The sequence below is a fragment of the Elaeis guineensis genome, chromosome 7, assembly GCF_000442705.2.
Source record: "Elaeis guineensis isolate ETL-2024a chromosome 7, EG11, whole genome shotgun sequence".
In the NCBI taxonomy this organism is placed as follows: domain Eukaryota; kingdom Viridiplantae; phylum Streptophyta; class Magnoliopsida; order Arecales; family Arecaceae; genus Elaeis; species Elaeis guineensis.
The window spans coordinates 71843066-71864747 of NC_025999.2; positions in this window are offsets into that span (position 1 = coordinate 71843066).

Sequence of the window (21682 nt, forward strand, 5' to 3'; positions counted from 1 at the left end):
TATGGACTTAATAGGTTATTCAGATGCAGACTTTGCTGGATGTAAACTAGATAGAAAATGTACTAGTAAAACTTATCAATTTCTAGAAGTGAACTTAATCTCTTGATTTAGCAAAAAGCAAAATTCGGTAGCATTGTCTATGACCAAGGCCGAATACATTGCAACCAAAAATTACTGTACTCAAATCCAGTGAATTAAGCAACAACTTATAGATTTTGGTATTGAATTTAAAAATATCCCCATAAGATGTGATAATACTAGTGCCATCAATTTGATCAAAAATCTAATCCAATACTCTAGGTCAAAATATATTGAAATTAGATATCATTTCATAAGAAAACATATTCAAAATAATAAAATAATACTTGAATATATAAATACTAAAAAATAACTAGCTGATATTTTCATCAAAGTACTAAATAAAAATAAATTTTATGAAATTAGAAGAGAATTGGGCATCTTAGACCCTTCTGCTTGAACTTCAATCATAGTTTCACTCCCAAAATCTTTCTAAAATTTTTTGACTTTATTATCTTAATTTTGGGAGCTATCTATCTTTTTTAAAATTTTTTCAAGATAATTAAAAAAAATCATCAATGCCATTTAGATACAATCTCAAATTTTTTTTTCGTTGAAATATTCTATCAAAAATCATACCAAAATTTATCTGGACTCCTCATGACCATCTCAAATTGATATAACTATTTTCAAATTTTTTCTCTTGAATTTTCTCTTCATTTTAAAATCATTTTTCCATCGCCTAATGTTTTTCCTGGATGGGGCATCCCATGGGACGTCCTAATTGAACGGACATGTGAATTCTTTTTTGAGCCGACCTGTTTAATCCCTCCTTTTAAAACTCATTTGGGGTGACTCAAACTCCATAACTCTTCCACTTCCTCTCATCCCAAACCTAAGGCTCCTCTCCTAGCTCTCCACCGACCTCAAATCCATCCAAAATCTTGGATCTCCATCTCAAATCCTAGAGCAAACTCTCTCTCTTGATATACTCTCTTACTCTCCATCAAATCTCAAGCTCTAACTTGCAAAATCCATGACAATCATCCCTAAACCCTCTTTTCCTCATTTCCATCCATCCTTCATCCTTCTCTATTCTCTTGATCGGTTCTCCTACTCTCTTTGAGACAATGGCCATCAAAATGAGGTTGCCACAGAGAAGGAAGTCAGTGAGGTCCTTGGAGGCTGAGGAATGAAGAAAGATATGATTTGATGATTGATCAAGATATCTGTTGGATACACCATGTACTCTCCTAAATCTGCCATTCTTGATGATCGATGCCATGAGGGAGGCCTTGAACAGCTCCAAGGTTCATTGCCCTATTGTATGGCTCTTATAGTGATATTTAGAGAGTCTGGAGTGAGCTTTGAGGGAGAGATTGTTTGTAGACTATCAAACATTGACACCTACAATAATCACTCTCTTCGACACATGGGGTTTGTTAGAGTTGATGGCCGTTGGGCCAAGGGTCATGCAGCCGCAGTCGAGGAGGAGGATGATGAGGAGGAGGAGCATGCTGAGGGGGAGGGTCTATTTTCACCACCTGTGCCCAGAAAGAGTCCAGTTGATCACCCTGTATCGAAGCCTAAGGTAGAACCCTCAGTCAGAGTACCCCCATCGAGCCGTACTGTGCTATCTTTTAGTCTAGAGGATGATGATATGGGATTGTTGGCTGAGAGAGTGACAGGGATTCTATCTGTTCAATAGTAGCAGTTTCAGAATCAGGTTCTTCAGCAGCTCCACCAATTTCAGCAGTATCAGGAGCAGATTCTCCAGTAGGTGCAGTAGCAGCAGCAATATCGCCAGCCTCTATCGAGTTTTTTTTTTGATTTTTCTTCAGACTTTTTTGTCGTGCCACACATATCCTTATTAATGGAGCTCTTGTCTGATCTAAGTACTAGACTGGAGAGTATAGAGAGCTCCCTACTCAGGTTCAGTGGTAGGATTTTTGATATTGAGAGAGAGATCAGACAGATTTTAGATTCTCTATCGGCAGGAGCGAGCACATCGACCACCTCTTCACCTCAGTTGGATGATTTAGATTGAGAGATAGAGAGACTCCACAGCCAGCTTCATTCTTCTCTTGAGCTGATTCGTACAGACATCAGGAACTCCAGAGACTTCGTATCTGCTGATCTAGATGCTCTGAGTTTCTGTGAGGGGGGCTTTATCCTAGCTTGATGCTATTAGGGCTCAGCTTCTATCCAAGCCCTCCACTTCCAATGAGCCAATCTTTGTTCAGTTCATTACATTTCATCCTCTGACATCTTTCTCTCGGACCAGACCCTTCGATCAAGGACGAGATTGATCATCTTTTATCTATCTTGCACTTAATTTCCATTCTCACTGATTTGATCATTTTGTACAAGACTTTTTAGGTTACTCAGTTGTTGTATTTTGTTTTAGTAGTTAAATGGATGAGAGCCTTATGCTCATGGATATATATTATGACTCTTGTAACCTCTCTTTTTGTTGTAATTAATGAATGAGATTATTATCATTTTATATGGCTCACTTCTATTATTTTTTAATGAATGAATGAATGACTGTTACATTTGGATGACTGCACTATTACTCTGATACCTGATGTACAACCATGAAAAATCTTACTCTCTCTAGTTTATTTTTTATGATGTCAAAAAAAAAAGAGAAAGTAGTGTATTGTCTATCTGAATATTATCTATATAAACTTTTTAAATTTATTTTACTCTTTTAATTTTTTTTTTGCTCTGATACAGTATTTTGCACTGATATGCCTATGATATGCCTATTTTTTTTGCTCTGATACATCTATTTTTACCTTCATTTTGATACTTTTTGAAAAATGCTATGATACATCCATTTTTCTCGAGTGCTTTGATAATTTTATTTTTACATTGATATCAAAATGCCTTGAAATATCCACTTTTGATTTTATCAAATGCTCCAATTTTTTCTCTTTTAATTCTTGTTCTAATGGTTTCATCCTTGGTTTGATATCAAAATAAAAAAAAAAAGAAAGAAACATGCTTTTCACATTTATTGCTTTGATATTAAAAATAAGAAAGAGAAGAATAAAATTCTTTTATGAACCATCTTTGCTTCAATAAGAAAAATTCTACAAATTGAACACTCTTTATATAAGAAAGGGAGAGATTTTTTTCAAATGATCAAAATGATTATTTTTATCTATTTCATATAAGAAAGAGAAAGATTTTGGCTGATTAAAAATAATCTTCAAAAAAATTATGATACCTTCTCAAATGAGTTTTAGCAAAATAAATTGAAACATTAAAATTGCTAAAAATATGTATCTCATGTTTCTCTATGCTTAATCTTTAGCATACTCCTATAAGTGCTTCACAAACCCAAAATCTTTAAGCTTTAAGGACTTATTTTATGAATATTCAAATATTTTATCATCATCAAAAAGGAAGAGATTGTTGCTTCAAAAATTGATTTTGATGATCGCAAACCATTTGAGGAGACTATAAATATATTTTTTATCTTTGGAGAATGTTCTTGTGATGTTTCAGATAGTTCAAAAGATTGAGTTTGAAAAGTTTTATCAAGTGTGCCAAAGTTAAAGTTTCTATAAGTTGGAGAAGTTTTCAAAACCTTCTGAGTGTGTCCAATTGATTTGAAGCCATTTGAGAGTATTTGGAAGTATTTTGGTAAGTTTCAAATCTTAAATATATGAAAAACTAGATTGACACAAAATGGGGTGACCCATCTAAGTCATCTCCTTTCATTGAATAGTCGGCACACTTCATTTTGGCTCATGACACGCAGTGAGATGATCCACTTAGGACGATCCATACAGTGGGATGACCCCTGAGATTTTGAGACTAAAACAAAAGGCTGAACTTTCTGTCTGGCCAATTGGGACGTTCCATTACCAGTGGGACATCCAATTCTTATGAGCACGCATAACGGTTAGTTTTCAGTCCATTTTTTATTTATTTAATATGTATTAAACACTTTCTAATGACTCTAAACTGATACTTAGACATTCTCAAGTATCAATGATGATTATAAATATTCTCTTGAAATAAAAAATCATAAGTTTTACAAGTATTCAAAGCTCACATCTGTGAAAAGTTCAAAAATCTCTAAAAGAGAAGAAAAGAAGCATTCAATCAACTCACTAACCACTCTCCAGCTGCAATCAAGTGTGCAATTCATTGAGAGTATTTAGCAAAAGCTTCTTTTCTTTAAGTATTGTATTTCTATTTATTGTGTTCATTTAAGGGGATATTATGCTCAAATTTCTATACCCTTATTTTTCTCACATTATATTTGGGATTTTGAGTTTTGGAGGGTTTCAAAATTTGATTGGGTTGATCCGAACCTGAAATCGAATTGTTAAGGATTGGTTTGTACCCAAAAAATAAGTGTTCTTCCTTGAAAAGCAAGGGTCGGGATTGTCTGACATGTTATTTTTTTGAAATCTTTTTAGTGGATTAAATTTTCAAGTAGAAACTTAGGGAGTGGATGTAGGTGCATGGTTGGCACCGAACTACTATAAATTCTTTGTGTTTGTTATGCTTGTATCTCTTTACTTGTTCTTTGTACTTTATACTTACTTATCTATTATTTGTGTTTGATTTTATTTTCATTACAAATCAACTCACTCTACTCAACACTTTAGCACATTACTTAAGTGCACTAATCTTAAAAAATTTTAAAAAGACCCAATTCACCCCCCCTCTTGGGCTCCATATCTAGGCAACACATATCTAGATAGTATATTATACACTCTACTTGACCTTTGGAGAGAAAGTATATGTTGTGGTTGTGCCTCATCAATGGGCATCTCTAGTTGAGAATCAACTTGTGACTATCCATAGGTTGTTATGGGAAAGACTGCAGATCTTGAACTTCTCTAAGTCCAACCATCCTCCCATTACCTTTTTTTTTATAATTTTTTTTTTCAAAAAAATGATATGTCTACTAACAAACATCTTTTGTTCAGTAGGACGGTAGAAGTAGCATCCCATACTCTCTTTAGGATAACCTATAAATTTACACTTATCTGATCTAGTACTGACCTTTCATCCTTCAACTCTTTTGATATAAGTCGGGCAGCCCCGCAACTTTAGATGTTTGAGGCTCGATCTCTTTTCTTTTCATATCTCATATGGTGTGTTAAAAATAGATTTTGATGGTAATTTGTTAAAAACATATGCAGTAGTTTCTAAGGCATATCCTCGAAACGAGATCAAGAAGTTCGTGAAGCACATCATGGGCCGCACCATATCTAATAGAGTGTAATTTTTTTTTTCTACAATATTATTCAATTATGGTGTATAAGGACGTATCCATTCAAAAAAATTTTTTTTTTTAAAGATGACTAAAAAATTTACTAGTTAAGTATTCACCTCTTTGATCAGATCGAAGTGCTTTAGTACTCTTATCAGTTTATTTTTCAACCATGCTTTGATACTCCTTAAACTTCTTATAGGCTTCGAATTTGTATTTCAGCAAATATGCATATCCAAACCTAGATAAATCATTAGTGAAAGTGATGAAATAAGAGTATCTTTCTTTGGTCTGAATTATCATTAGCCCACAAATATCCATATGTATGAGGCCTAATAACTCACTTGCCCTTTTCCCATGTTCAGTAAATAGGATTATGGTCATCTTTCTCATGAGATAAAATTCATAAATTTCATATGATTTAAAATCTTATGGTTCAAAAATTTTTTCTTTGTATAACTTATTTATTTTTGACTCACTAATATGACCAGGTTGGTAATGTCAGAGATATGCTATATTTACATCTTCTCTCTTTTTTTTTATTTTTATTAATATAAAAAATATTATCATTGAGCAATAAGAATATAAGATCATTATCCATATAATCATAGTCATAAAATTCATCAGAATAATAAATAGAGCAACCTTTACTCTTTCTATTTACTTCAAAAGTATGTTTCAACAATAAAGGTATAGAAATAATATTTTTAATAATTTTTTATATCTTATAATAGTCTACTAATTTCAAAACTTTGTCCGAAGGTAGTTCTAACAAATAGATTCCTACAGCTTCGGCTTGGCCATCCAACAGCTCAAAGTCACATTATTTAGCTTTCTTATTCCCTGTAGTCTCTAGAACAACTTGTATAAGTGAACCACAAATGGTATCTAATAGTCAAGAATCTGAAGCTGAAATACTCAAAGATAAATTAGTTTGAATCATATACAAACCTTTAGAAGTTACAACCTTTGCCTCTTTTTGCTGCTTCACACTTCCAAGATAGTTCTTATAATTCTTTTTCCAATGCCTTTCCCTGCCATAATGAAAATATTTACCTTTGGTAGAGACCCTCTTTGCCTTTTTTCCCTTGGAGATGCTACCTTTAGGGTTCAATTTTTTTTTCTTTGAACCCTTCTTGCCTGCCTTTTTAAGGCCATCCACCAGCAGAATAAGAGCTTTTTCATTCTTAGAATGGCTCTTAACTATCTTTAACTTATTGAGTAGCTCTGGCAAACTAGTGTTCAATTTGTTCATATGAAATTATTTATAAACTGAGAGAAGAAATTAAAAAGTGATTGCATGATCAAATCCTAACTAAGCTCACTATCAATAACAAAATCTAATTGACCTAATCATGTGATCAAGTCAATCATTTTAAGCACATGGTTTTGTATGGATGTGCCCTCACTCATCCTAGCATTAAACAACTGCATGAATATCTCATATCTAGTAGTTTTGCTATGCTCACCATACAACTTTCTCAAATTGAGAAGTATGGACTGAGGATTCATGCTTTCATATTGTCTCTGCAACTCATTGATCAAAAAGGCTAACATGATACACTTGTTAGTTGTATTGTCATCTTGTCATATTTAAAAGCGATTCCTTCCTCCTCTGTAGTATGATCCCTGATCGGATCGGGATTAAGAGTATCAAGGATATAGGAGACTTTCTTCTAGATAAGAACTATTCTCAAATTTTTCAATTAGTCCATATGGTTTAGTCCAATCAACTTATCGGCATCAAGTATGCTACATAGTGTAAGTGAAGATGCCATAATATAGTTGAATCTATAAAATAAGAATAAAACATAACTGGACTACTCATGATGACATGCATAATTAGATGAGATTTTTTATCTAATTGCATCTCCCACTTATTTGGTGAACCCCATAGTCCTCTAGTATGAAAAATGAGAAATCCTATCATTAGGTTTCTTAGTAGGATTGAGATTCTAATTTCTTATAAAAGTCTAATGGATAGCGTAACAAGTATTTATGAGTTCAAGGATAGATAATTCTTACCAATTGCGTCTCATGCAATTTTCAACATATCTTTTGCCTCTAAAACACTTATAGCCTTATGGCTAGCACCATAAAACTATAATATTTTAGTTAAGTCATGTCCTTCATTCATATATAATCATATCTAAATAATAACATACTTATGGATAGCACAAAGCAACACCATCTAAATATACCATAAGTATCACTATATATGCACTAAGTCAACATCATATCAATCCCCATAGCTAGTCTTATGGATAGCACAACAAACTTACTACAGATTTTGATATACTCTATTACTTAATATGAAGAAAGGCATGGATAGTGTTCTTAATACTTTGCCATTATTATTTAATATGATTTTATGAAGGACTTTCATCTAACTGGTCTCATGTATATCCATAACATATATATTTCCATCACAGGCATAATAAAATTAGATGGTTATGGACTTTTCTCTAATGTAATCCACCCAAGCCATATGGATAGATTATGGGTCTCATCGTAGGTGCAATACAAATTGTGCCATCTAATGATCGATCTTCATGCCCTTTTACTTTTGATCTGCCTAGTTGTCTTGTTTTCATCTCCATGAAGACTTTGATAAATGCTCCATCTTCTTTCTTTATTCATAAATATAAAAAAATATTTTCTATCTATTTATAAATAAAATTTTGTATCTTTACTTTTATATCAACATGCAAAAAAAATCTCAATCAGTAGTTGAAAAAATACATAGGAAGGAAAAAGATACAATCAAAAATATAGATGTAGCAGAGGCACCCAGTTCCTGTTTTATCAAATAAAGTTACAACTATTGTAGATACATCTATTCATTCAGCCATCATAGATACATTCATAGATTCATCCATCACATGGGTATTTTTAGTCTATAACCATCCATCGTGCAATTTATAACGTTTATATCAAGCGTAAAATTAAACTATTTATGTTATTTTAATTGCAATAACATTCATGTATATGTCACTAAAAACTATAATGTTTATCCTCATGGGCACAAGATCCATCTATGGTGTACTTGTGTCTTTGGTCCAACTCTTGGACCAACAAGCATTGGATCTCGACTTGGGTTTAACTCTTGACCCAATATTAATGATGAATCAACCATATATCAACATTTGACTTAAGTTAACTATCTCTTTATGAAATCCTAATCCAATTAGGTTTGTGAAGGTGTTCTCAACTTTGATTGAACAAGAATCCTAATTTAATTAGGACTATGATTTTTAGTTGACTACCAATCAAAAATCCTAATCTCACTAGAACAATTAATTCTAGTCAACATCCAATTCATCTTTTAATAGGAAAAGAAGTCCAAAACATCCTAGGATTATATTTGATGCACTTTTCTTCCATGAATCAAATAGTATCTGCCCACATCTCTTGACCATTAATCATGATGGGATGCCCCACCATGACTTCTGTCCTATGATGGCTGGCGATGGCTTCCTTTGTGCATGGGTATGTGCATCATATGCAGCAGCCCTCTTTCTCACACATCACATGTGCAAGGCAACATTTCCATGATGAATTCAGATGAAAAGATGTTGCCCAAACTTGTCATACAAGTCTTGAAGCTATGGAATCTAATCCTAAGTTTTGATCATAGATAGAATAGTTTTGTTCTTAAGATTGATGTAGCAAATCAACGATAAAACATCATGCAAAAATTTAGATCATGACATATTATGGACTAATCTATATCACAATAATAGCATAAAGTTTGATTGAATCGATCAAAGATGGCTCTGATATTACTATTGGGATTCAGATGCATAACGAAAGATGGGATTTTAAAATTTTAACATGCATCAACAACTTATTATATAAGATCCGAACCCTAGAATCCAAAATCATCTTGATGATTATAATCAAACATAAATAAAAAATAATCAAAAATAAGAAAGAAGAATACAGATACCTCCAAGAAGATCTTGATTGAATGCCACAAGGTACTTAAGTGGATGCCCTCCAATGGTGATCCATATAGGAACTAATCAAGGACTCTCCCTCAAATTTTCTTGATTCCCTTCTTAAGGAAACCAGCACAACCCTTCCCCCTTTTTTTCTTTTAGCATTCCAAGAACCCTTCTTGGGCATCCCAACCTTTTTCTTGTATTTTTTCCCATTGCCAAGAACTCTTCTTGGCATGAGAAAAGGCTTGCATGTGTATATATCTCTAGAGGCATGAGGCATGAAGCCTCTTTTTATAGATGAGACTCCTTGTGATGCCCAAACACTTATGCGTCAAACCTTAAGTAAGTCAAACCTCTAGGCATCCAACTCTTGGATGTGTGAAAAATGTTTTGGGGCATGAAACCTTCTCCATGTGAAAGTCTCTTGGGGCATCCAACTCTTGGATGTGAGGCTTCCTTGACATGAAAACCATTGGGCGTCCCAGACTCATTGGTGTATAGCCTTCTTTCACATAAAAACCTTGGGGCATTAGGAGTTAGTTAGGGCATCAAACTCAATGGCGTCTCCTTTGACATGTCAACCTTTGATAGATCAACTCTTTGACCAATTAAAATTATTAAGGGATTAGTTAAGGTTTTACATATGCTAGCATGTTATATAAATATAATTAGGTCCTCCAAGGCCTAATCTTATGTCTTTGATCAATTTTCTTATATGTCTGATCCATTAGGTTCCGCATCTAGCCAGCAGTAGATCTAGGCTCATATGCACCTAACTTAATTAGAACTCTTTTAATCAATTAGGTCCAAAACATGTTAAGCTCATATGTTACAATTAATTAAAACTCTTTTAATTAATTATGTATTAAACTTTTTAATTTATAATAACATATAAGTCAAGATTGACATCTAGCAATGTGTCATGACTATCCAAAATATGTAAAATTTTGATGAAATAACCAAAACATCCATCTATAAAAAGTTATCATACAATTCAATCCTTCAATCACACAACATCCCAGATAAGTCAGGGACATAAAATTATATTAAGCTTAAATATTTATCCATATGTATCTCGATCTGATAATGATGACTCAGTTTATGAAATATTAGAAATTCTTTCTAATTTTCATCCTACTTTGACCAAAGACTTTCTAAGTCACCATCTTATGAGATCACGTAGGATGTCTCTCCTCTTCAAAGAGTGATCGATTCTTTATTGACCACTCACAACCTCCATACATACTTCATCATACCTAGAACATCCTACACATATCTTAGAGAGTTATACTAGGCTATGGACTAAAGCATAGATCTATATACATAAGGTACCATGGTGATCTTAGATCTAAGGATCACTTGCACCACTCCCATCAGAGAACTATCTTTTGACATACTTGTAAGGCTCCATCAGATATTTTTCTTATGAATTAGTTTAGTGAACTTATTCTCTAATGGTATCCATATCTTTTTATTAATATTTTTATACATATGATTGTGAGATCAATCATTCTCTCTATCGAGCATACTAGGATGTACCAATCTTATCGATATCATTGATCTCCGACTCAATGATCCTACAATTATGAATATTTTAGATTGGAGCTATCAAGATTTTAAGTTTCACTGGTATGATCTCATAATGACCTTAAAACCATTATTCTAATCTATGAAATTCATCATAATCTTAATTAAGTTATAAATAAGATACAGTATATGACAAAACATAATATCTCATATTATTAATATTTAATCAATATCATGTATATGAATAGAAAGATAATATAGAAAAATCCAATCGCATCATCCATGCAATTGGCTTGCAGGGTACTATTCTTTCAGTATGTATGTCAAGCGACCTAAGCATGATTTTGTAATTCTATCTCTTTATGTTGATGATATTTTTCTAGCTAAAATTCAGTAAGTTTTATCATCGCCATTAAGGAATGACTATCCTATAATTTTGAGATGAAGGACATGGGAGAGGCTACATATGTGCTTGAAGTTAAGATTATAAGAAATCGATCAAAGAAACTCCTAGCCATATTTTAAGAACCATACATCAAAAAGGTTCTTAAATGTTTCAATATTCAATATTGCAATTCCATTGATACACCAATAGTAAAGAGTGAGATCCTAAGTCTAGAAGAATGTGAACAAATGAGAAAAGTGCCTTACTCTAGTGCTGTTAGGTGTCTTATGCATGCCTTGATGTGTACTCGATCTAATATATGATATTGCCATTGGCTTGGTCAGCTATTTTTAGTCAAACCCTGGAGCAAAGCACTAGAAAGTAGTCGCAAGAATTTTTAGATATCTACAAGGCACAATGGATTTTTGCTTACATTAACAAGAGAAAGATTTGCACTTGATTGGATATACTGATGCTAATTGGAGATTTAGATGAGCACAAATCAACTCAGGATATGCATTTTTGCTTAATAACAGTGCCATATCATGTAATAAAAAGCAAATATGCATAGCTTTGTTAACTATGGTGGCTAAGTTTATAACATGTGCTGCTACCACATAAGAAGCAATTTAACTTAAAAAAATTTTACCACACTTAGAGATTGCTCCTAATGCGCATAGACCTATGAAAATCTTTTGTGATAGTCAAGCAATAATTGCTTACACTAACATCCAAAATATCATGGCAAGACTGAACACATAGATACTAAGTATATATAATTTTGTTAGAGATAATATGGCACAGAAAGAAGTAGTTTTGTGGTATATTTCTATACATCATATGGTTGCTAAACCTTTGATAAAACCAATTTCTAGAGTTGTGTATTTATCTCATGTGATATGTATTACTGTGTTTATAGGTTGTTTTAGTGATATGTATATATTATGTTATTTTCATTTGTCTTACAAATTTACTTGCATATACACAAATGAATTTCAAAAAGTATATCGTCAGACAAAAGATTGGCTTACTCATATAAGCGATCGCCCCAGGCACTAGGAGAGTGGGCTAGGTGAGACACGAGCTCAATTATGAAATAGAGCAAAGGAAGCATGTAACATTATATATCACCTTGACAAATACTACAAGAATATTCATTATTAGCGATGGCTTATTAGCTGTCATCAATAATTGTATTTAACAATGACTTATTATGGTGGATAAGAAAACTGTCGTTAAAGGATAAAGAACTATTAGCAATGGAATGTAACGCTGTCGCTATAACTGATGGACAATACTTAAATTTTAATTATTTATTTTTTCTCCATAGAAAATATATAGGTGATGGCATTATGCTATTAGCGATGCAATTAGTCACTGTCGCTAATAATTGTCCTGTGAGAGTCTAAATATTTTTTCTCTCCCCTTCTTCCTGATCAATCAGTTTCCCCCACCTCCCCCTTCTTCCCCCACCATGTCGTCGAAACCCCCACCGATCCCCCATCCTCGTGCCACCATCCCCGCACCATCGGATCCCCCATCCCCATGCCACCATCCCCACATCGTCGGATCCCCCATCCCTGCACCGTTGTCCCTATACCATTGGAACCCTCATCAATGCACCACCATCCCACACTGCTGAAACCCTCATCCATGCACCGACTACCCTGCATCGCTGTCCCCTTAACTACAAGCATTGGTACCTGCATTGGACGACATGGGAGACAGTTGTAAGGGTTAGAAGTGAAGGGAAGCATGGTGGGTGATTTGCATATATTTTAAAAATTTTACAGTGAAACATATATAGATTAAATAATTTAATCTACAATACATGTATAGATCAAATCTAAAATCACCATATAGAATCTATGACATGAACTGATATGCATGTATGTAAAACTGAAATATAAAATTCAGCAAGTATAGATCATATCTAATTCATATTTAGATTATATTTAAATATTAATTAAATTTAAAATTTTATACCTAAGCATGGATAGCAGATCACTACATTCAAAGTCCATGGTACTTGGTTCTTCATGATGCTTGGCAGCCGCACACGCGTCAGGCCTCTATAGATATCCATATAAAGCCCTTATGCTGATCGATCTCTCTGAGAGTACTAGCTCATGAAGACATCATACATTGGCTGATCTAAGAGAAAATACAAAGATGAAAAATAAAGATACCCTCTCCTTTTCTTCCTGGATCCATGAAGAAAATTTTTGATAGTGCAGTACATGCAATTAAAAATTTTATGCAGCAGAAATAATAGATTAAATAATTTAATCCTAATCACATATATAAGATGTAATCTTAGACTACCACATCAAGATCTTTGATATAAAAAATATATATTTTAGATCTAAAATAAAAATTACATCGATCTCATCGATGCTGAAATTTTAGATCTAACTATTAGATCTACCATAGGAATCAAAATAAGTTAGAGAGCATTATCAAACAAATTTTGATCTTGATCTCCTCTGATCCAATGGTTGGAGAGGGTGTTCCTCAGATCACTCATAGCCACACGAAGTCATCTGGCCTATATAAAAAAATTCATGCAAAGACTGATGCAGATCAGGGGCTCAGAGATGCTAGTCTCCGAACAACTTCGATAGCTGACCTCTTCTTTCTTCTACAAGCACCTAAGATACTCTAAAGTGATAGGAGATCTAGTGGAGGAAGAGAAGAGGAGGAGAAGAAGCTCTAAAAATAAAAAATCTGCAAGAAAATTGATCATGGGACATCCAAGAGAGGGGTCCCCTTTTTATAGACTAGGAATTAGAACTTTCCAAAAAAGAATACCATGAATCAATGCCAAAACCCCTTTTTGGCATCTCCAAAAGTTTCAAAAAAATTATTAAAATATGGAAAAGAAATTTAGAGTCTCACATTCCAAAGAATTCCTTAAGAAAAATAAGAAAAAAATAATATGGCTCTAATAATATACCATATATGAAAAAAAAATTTTCTAGTCTGCATCTTATCTCTAATTCAGATCGCATTCAATTAGACAAGAGAAAATATTATGACTCATCAGCTATAGCCAACCACCATTATTGGATCCTCTCTCATGACATCAAAAATCATAATCCAAATCCAATTAGGCATGGAGAAATTGGCATGGATCCAGATATGGCGCAAAAGATAAGGATAGAGTCCTAGTCTAACTTGAACTCTTCATTTCTAATTCAATTCTAATCCAAATCAAATTTGGATTGAAACAACTGATAGAAATGAACCTAATCTAATTAGATATTTAAATATTTTATCAAATTCCTAACTCAATTAGGAATTAGTCGAGTCCAAACCCTGATCAAATCAGGATCAAATTTCTCTTGTAATCGGGTCTGATCATATCAATCTCAATCTGAGTCGAACTGAATCTAATTCAATTAGATTTATTTCAAAGCTCTTTACTCAATCAAATTGAGTCAATTAGTAATCTAATTACTAATTAATTTTTTATAAATGATAGAGTTTCAGTCTCAGTGGGACTCTCCCATAGAGTCCTAGTCCAAGTAGGACTCTTCACCAGAGTTACAATCCAATTGGACTCTTCAGCCATCAGATCTGATCAAATCTTCTAATACGTGTGACCCCATAGGTTCGAACCTAAGCCAGTAGCATAAGAATAACTTTCTATACCAATCGATGTAACTATCTAGTAATGATGATCCGACGACCAGATGGGTCGAAGTGTTGCAAAGCAACCTTCTAGAACCTACTGGCGTATGGTTACCGTATAATTCATCTCTTTGATCCAAATGCTCAAGGTGACTTAGGATTTAACTATCAACCCTAATTAAATTGACCACATTATATTTCAACCTTTCAAATCTATCTCATGGATTACTTTAGCCAAGATTTTGCTAAATTGAAATACACTGATGCATATCTCCTACCAATTTAGAGGGATCAATTCCATCTTAACTCACACACCAACTTGATAAGTATTTGACTGCACCTAGTATCTTTTCATCACTAAGTTAAAAACTCAAATAGTCTGATACTAAGGTACAGTGAGTTGCTTACAAGTTACCGTGGTGGTCTTAGGTCAGAGGGACACTTATACCCATCCTCTTCTCAAGCTACTCTTGACGGCAGAGCGTTCAGCACATAATCACGTTTAATGTGAATATACTCCTATATTCCATCTACATGCTATAACAGTGTCTCCACACTCCTTGATTAAGAGGACAACCAACTCATATGGCACACAACGATCTATACTTAATATCGCTATCGTCCTAGTAATAGCGTATCATTTGGTTGCGAACAATTTTAAGGACTTAACGATAAATCCTCCTTTGTCGATTAATATATATAGTCCTAAAAACTTCATTACAATATAGGAGTTCAAAGATGATCAATTTATAATAAAAATATCAAATAAATTTTATTAATAAAAATTCATATACAGTTTATAAGATGAGCACAATCGTCTAACGATTGGCTTTAGGACATATTTTTCAATAATTTTTACTTAGACTAAAGCCAATCAGTACAATATCGTATACTCATCTTCGATTTGTGGTTATCAAACTCTTTGATTCTGAGAGCTTTAGTAAATGGGTCAGCTAGGTTCTCCCTTCCATCGATCTTCTGAAGGTCGATGTCACCTCAATCCATGATCTTCCGGATAAGGTGATAACGGCGCAGAATATGTTTGGTGCGCTAATGGGATCTCAACTCCTTGGCTTGAGCAATGGCTTCAGTATTGTCACAGTATAATAAGATAGGACCATCAACAGAGGATGCCACTGCGAGCTCGTCGATGAACTTTCACAACCATACAGCTTTTTTCACAGCATCGGATACCACGATATACTTTGCTTCGCTAACAGAGTCTGCCATAGTATTTTGCTTCAAACTTTTTCAGTAGATTACTCTATTATTTAGGATAAAAATATAATCCGACACACTCTTACTATCATCATAGTCTGACTGAAAGCTGGAGTTGGTGAACCCCACAAGTTTCAAATCAGTTTCACCATACACAAGCCACTGGTCTTTAGTATTTCTTAAATACTTAAGAATGATCTTTACGATCTTTCAGTAATTTTTTTCTGGATCAGATTGGTATCTACTCACTACCCCTAATGAGTATGCCATGTCTGATTTCGTATATATCATGGCGTATATAATAGAACCCACTATCGAAGCATAGGGAACTCTACTCATACACTCTCTCTTGAGGAGTTATCGGACAATCTCCTTTCGAAAGAAAAATTCTTTGGCCTATTGGAAGATAGCCTTTCTTAGAATTCTCTATGCTGAACTATTTTAGCATAGTATCTATGTATGTGGATTGAGAGAGCCCAAGCAGTCTCTTAGATCTATCCCTATAGATTTTCATCCCTAGGATGTAGGCTACTTCTCCTAGATCCTTCATGAAGAATTGTGACGATAGCCACACTTTTATTCTCTATAATGCAGGGACATCATTTTTTATTAAGAGAATGTCATCCACATACAATACAAGAAATATAATTATCGAACTATTTGTCCACTTATATATGCAGGATTCCTCTCTATTCCTAATAAAGCTATACATTTTGATCACCTTATCAAAACGTATGTTCCAACTTCGAGATGCTTGCTTCAATCCATAAATGATCTCTGAAGCTTGCACATTTTGAATTCATCTGTGGATATGAACCCTTCAGGTTATATTATATACACCTCTTCGTTCAGCTCTTATTTAGGAAAACTGTCTTCACATCTATTTATCAGACTTCATAGTCCAGATATACTGCTATCGCAAGCATGATCTGAATGGATTTGAGCATTGCCACAGAAGAAAACATCTTGTCATAGTCAATACTATAATGCTAGCGATAATCCTTGACAACCAAACAGACTTTATAGATCTCTACCTTTTCATCTATGCCCCTCTTCCTCTTGAAGACCCACTTACATCCTATGGGCTTTATCCCTTCAGGTGGGTCAACTAATGTCCATACATCGTTGACCTTCATGGACTTTATTTCAGATCTCATAGCTTCAAATCATTTATCAGAGTCAGATATTTGCATTGCATCCATGTAGGTGATTGGATCATCATCATTCTCATCGAGTTCTACAGGATCCCTGTCCTGGACCAAAAAACCTAAGTATCTATCCGACTGATGTGGTACTCTATCAGATCGTCTTAAGGATGTTTGTTCATTGAGCTCCAGATTTGATCTTATCAAATTTGGTTCAGATTCAATCATTGGTGTCGATTCTTTTATCTATCGAACTTCGTCAAGCTCGATTTTAGAGGCACTTATTCCTTCACTAAAGAATTTTTTTTTCAAAAAATGTGCCTTACTACTGACAAATACTTTTTGTTCAACAAGCAAGTAAAAGTAATATCCCTTCATTTTCTTGGGGTACCCTACAAAATTACACTTATCAGACTTAGGACTAAGCTTGTCAGTTTGTAATCATTTAACATAAGCTGAACACCACCAGACCCTAAAGTAAGAGAAGTTCGGCCTACATCCTGACTATATCTCATATGGTATCTTACTAACCAACTTGTTCGAAACATTATTGAGCACAAGACGGGCTGTTTCAAGTGCATATCCCTAATTTTTTTTTTTTATTGATATTTCATAATTTGAATTGGCCAAAAGGCCTATAGAAATAACATTTAAAAGAAAATTAGGACAGTAATGACACTCATTAAAAATAATATATTGAGATTCAAATACAAGCTTGATGATTCGTAAAGCTAGAACTAAAACTGATTTTTCATCTCCAACATTCAAGAATCTCTGGCCTTCTCCAAATCTCCTAGTAACTTGAAGATCCTGCAATGAATTGCAAATATGAATAGGGCTTCCAGTATCCAATACTTAGATCATTGTATCTATAAGAGAGAAGTTACAAAGTGTTATCACATAAGTACCTTGTCCAGCAATTGATTGCTTCTTCTTCTTTGGTCTATTTGGATCAAGAGAAGTGATATACTGAGGATAATTTTTCTTTTAGTGACCCTGCTTCTTGTAAAAGAAGCACTCTGCTTGACTTTAATCAGCTTTAAACTTGGGTTTCTGGGATTGATTCCCACACCAAGCATCTTCTTATTCTTCTTATTTTTTTCTTTCTTAAAGGGATGATGACTACTCGAAGAAGATCCTCCCATTAGATTCGCTGTCTCCTTGTGGAGCTGATGATCTTTCTCAAAAGTCTGTGGCAACTCCAACAGACCGTGATACTTGACTATAGGCTTCGTCATTTTGAAATGACTGAGGAACAATAGGTAGAAGTTGCGAAGAGAGTTCAGGATTGCATCTTTTCCTAACTGTTCATGCAAAGAAAAATTGAGTTTGCTCAATTTTTCAATCTGCTCGATCATGTACAATACATGATCGATAACAGATGCACCCTCCTTTATCCGGATATTAAAAATAATGCAACTAGTCTTGTACCGCTCAACATCATCAGGAGTACCAAAAGAATCCTTCAACACTTGAAGCATTTTCTCTGACTGAGCTTCTTCAAACTTTCGATTGAACTCATCGTTCATGGAGGCCCGCATGATGCAACGAACCATGGTGCGATCGTTGAGCCACTTCAAATAAGTATCTCGGACTGCTCCTCGGGTGTTAGGAGCAGGCTCCTCAGGTGCTGGATCTGTTATCGCATAAAGAATCCACTCGTGCTCCAGGACAATCTTTAATTTTTGATATCAATTAGCAAAATTTGGTTCAGTAAGCTTCTCACTATCCAACAGTGATCAGAGTGACAAGTTTGAGACCATATCTGCACACACAAAGAAAGAACAAAGCCTAATTAGTATATAAATTTATTAATTCTAAAGACTTAGACTTTAGTCTAAAGGTCCTCTCACTATTTTATACGAATTAGTAGCCTCTACCTCCAATTCAAGAAATTACTTTAATTTTTTAGTTGGTACTAGAATCCACACAGACTACATATAGGCCCGAAGATGGCTCGATCAATCCATATACACCTATAAGTAGGTTCTCAACCAATTATTTTTTTAAACAACTTCTAGTATTTAATTTAGCTTCAGATTTTATTTCAGTAGGTGATGGGCCTCCACTAAAAGTTTCGATTAGATCAAACCATTAATATGAACCTACTCAGTGTTCTACCTAATGAATGATCAGGCCCGAAGATAGATCGGTCAACCCAACCATCATCAGATAATTCATCAGAGTCATCATATGATGAATGATAATTCCATCATTCAGAGAGAACATCAGACGGATGGCGCCTGCAATGTCAATCAAAAATAATAGATCCATTATCACTCACCTTAATGGAAAGCTATGATTTAGTTATCACCATAACCAGCTCATTTTAAGAACATAATAATTTAAAAGATTTAATCGATTTAGAGAAGAGAGAAGAGAAGAAAAGATCAATTAGTAGACCATAATCCTCCCACTGACTTCACCAAATCACTGAATCGGATTAGGTCATGTTGATTGAACTGACACCTAGATTAGTCACACTGATCAACCTTAATGGTATGAGCTAACTCAAATCACTTAGCGATCTAATCAAAATCTAGTTCATCAAATTGGTCAGATAAGTGAGATCGGTGGGAGGGTCTGCTAAGCTTACCTTAGACACCATCAAAATGGTCAGATAAGCCGCTCTCAATTAAAAACCATCGATTGAAATGTTAAACTTACCTTAGACATCAATTGGTTAACTAGTTTCGATTTGACCAATCTAATAGTTCGAATTCAACCATTGAGCTACAATCAGATCCATTTGGTCTAATCAAAGATGTAGACTTGACCATCTACAACTATTGTACTAGAGAAACTCTAATTAATTTAATTCAATATTTGGTTAGACTTAATCAATTTCTCTACATGGTCAATCAATTCTTTGATTCTATCCTTAGGTCTAATCCAATTCAAGAGAAGGATCTGATTTGAGCTAACTCATGCTCCATATTTTATGCAATGTCATTAGATCTAAATCATAATTCTAGATCTAATCAGCTTGATACTTAATTTTTAATTAAGTTTTGCATCAACATGGTTAAGGTTTCGAAAATAATTTTTCATGTAAACTTTTTACATCAAGTCATAAAATTTTTTAGATCAAAACTAATTTTTTTATAATTTTAGATCAAAATAATTTTAACTAAATAAGATTAAATGTAACTATCTTCGCAACTTGCATTACATACAACAACACCTAGAGTTTCAAGATCTAAGATTTTGCAAGAAAGTAAGTTTTCTCTATTCACTTTCTTCTTCATGGGACCTCACAGTAGCACCCCTACATGCCACGAAGAGCACTCCATTGAATGGGAGGAGAGAGTCATGAAATCCTACTTGCTCTAATGATCGGACAGCCTGGTGATTACCCAATTCGAGTACTTTGCTACTCAAATATCTAATCTAAATAAATAATAATTAGATCTAAAAATAAACTAATTTAGATCTAATCTAAATCATAAATAATCAGATCTAATAATAAAAAATTAGATCTAAAATCATATTAATTCATAACAAAATAATCTTGCTCTGATACCAATTGAAAAAAAATTTTGGTAGTGTAGTACATGCAATTAAAAATTTTATGTAGTGAAATAATAGATTAAATAATTTAATTATAATCATATATATAAGATCTAATCTTAGACTACCATATCAATATCTTTGATATAAAAAATATATACTTTAGATCTAAAAATAAAAATCACATCGATCTCATCGATGCTGAAATTCTAGATCTAACTATTAGATCTACCATAGAAATCAAAATAAGTTAGAGATCGTTACCAAATAAATTTTGATCTTGATCTTCTCTGATCCAATAGTTAGAGAGGGTATTCCTCAGGTTGCTCACAGTCATACAAAATCATCTGACCTCTATAAAAAAATTCATGCGAAGACTGGCACAGATCAGGGGCTTGGAGATGCTAGTATGCGAATAACTTCGACAGCTGACCTCTTCCTTCTTCTACAAGCATCTTGGACACTCCAAAGTGATAGAAGATCTGGAGAAGAAAGAGAGGAGGAGAAAAGGCTCTATAAATAAAAAATTTATAAGAAAATTGATCATGGGACATCCAAGAGAGGGGTCCTCTTTTTATAGACAAAGAATTAGGACTTTCCAAGAAAGGATGACATGAATCAATGCCAAAACCCCTTTTTGGCATCCCCAAAAATTCTATAAAAATCATTAGGATGTGGAGAAAAAATTTAAAGTCTCACATGTCAAAAAGTTTCTCCAAAAAAATAAAAAAAATAATATGGTTTTAATAATATACCATATACAAAAATTTTCTTTCATAGTCTGCATCTTATCTCTAATTCGGATCGCATTCGAATTAGGTGAGAGATAATATTATGACTCATTAGCTATAGCCAACTATCCTTATTATATTCTCTCTCATGATACTAAAAATTACAATCCAAATCCAATTAGGCATGGAGAAATTGGCATGAATCCAGATGTGGAGCAAAAGATAAGGATAGAGTCTTAGTCTGACTTAGACTCTTCATTTCTAATTCAATTCTAATCCAAATCAAATTTGATTGAAATCACTGATAGAAATAAATCTAATCTAATTAA